Genomic DNA, 794 nt, shown 5'->3' with positions numbered 1-794 from the left:
TGTAGGTGTGTCGTCTAAAAGATACAACTCACTTCCGGTTTGGGTGTTCCAAAACAAGAGCAATGGTGTGGAAATATATCGTATTATTTAAATTTAGTGTGTGTTTTTAGAATGTGTGACTTGTTTTTTGTCAGACCATTCGACCGATCTGTCGAACAGAATATGCGAGCTATCTTATTTATCTCGACGAGATACGGTTCTATTTTATTTTGAAATACAAAATGGCGCTAACGGTCGTTAGCTTGAAGCAATAAGCAAAGTGAGAGTTAAAAGCATGGGCTGTGGGCTGCAGCACATTCACACAAAACCTTTAAACATGAGCCGGATGGATATACTGCCATCTGCTGAGCCGGCGCATTTACAATATTTGCACAACTATCTAGTGCATTTTGAAATCAGTAACATGTTGTGTAAATTAAACAGAAACGGTATGCTTTACAGTACAAGTTCTAAAAAAAATCCACATTTATTTGAATTATTAATGTACTGCGATCTATACAAAAAAATAACACATTTATAGCCACATTTATAATTTTAATTCGAGGCTGGATGAAAACATTAGCAACGCAGAAGAAACCTCGAGGTTTGTAGCGGTGCTTTCAGAGACTCCCGGAAATAGCACAATAATGGGTTACTGCTCGGAAACCGTCACATTAAATGAGAATGTAATTAAAAAACAACAATGGAATTTACAACATTAGCAACAACGACGTGTATGTATGCGCATTCCCTTACAGTCCATTTCATAAATACCCAATAGCCAGTTGAGCAACCGCGTTGAACTTTTAGATTTC

The sequence above is a fragment of the Chelon labrosus genome (genome assembly GCF_963514085.1).
Source record: "Chelon labrosus genome assembly, chromosome: 17".
Taxonomy (NCBI): domain Eukaryota; kingdom Metazoa; phylum Chordata; class Actinopteri; order Mugiliformes; family Mugilidae; genus Chelon; species Chelon labrosus.
The sequence above is the reverse complement of the archived record's forward strand: the minus strand, read 5'-3'. Positions refer to the sequence as shown.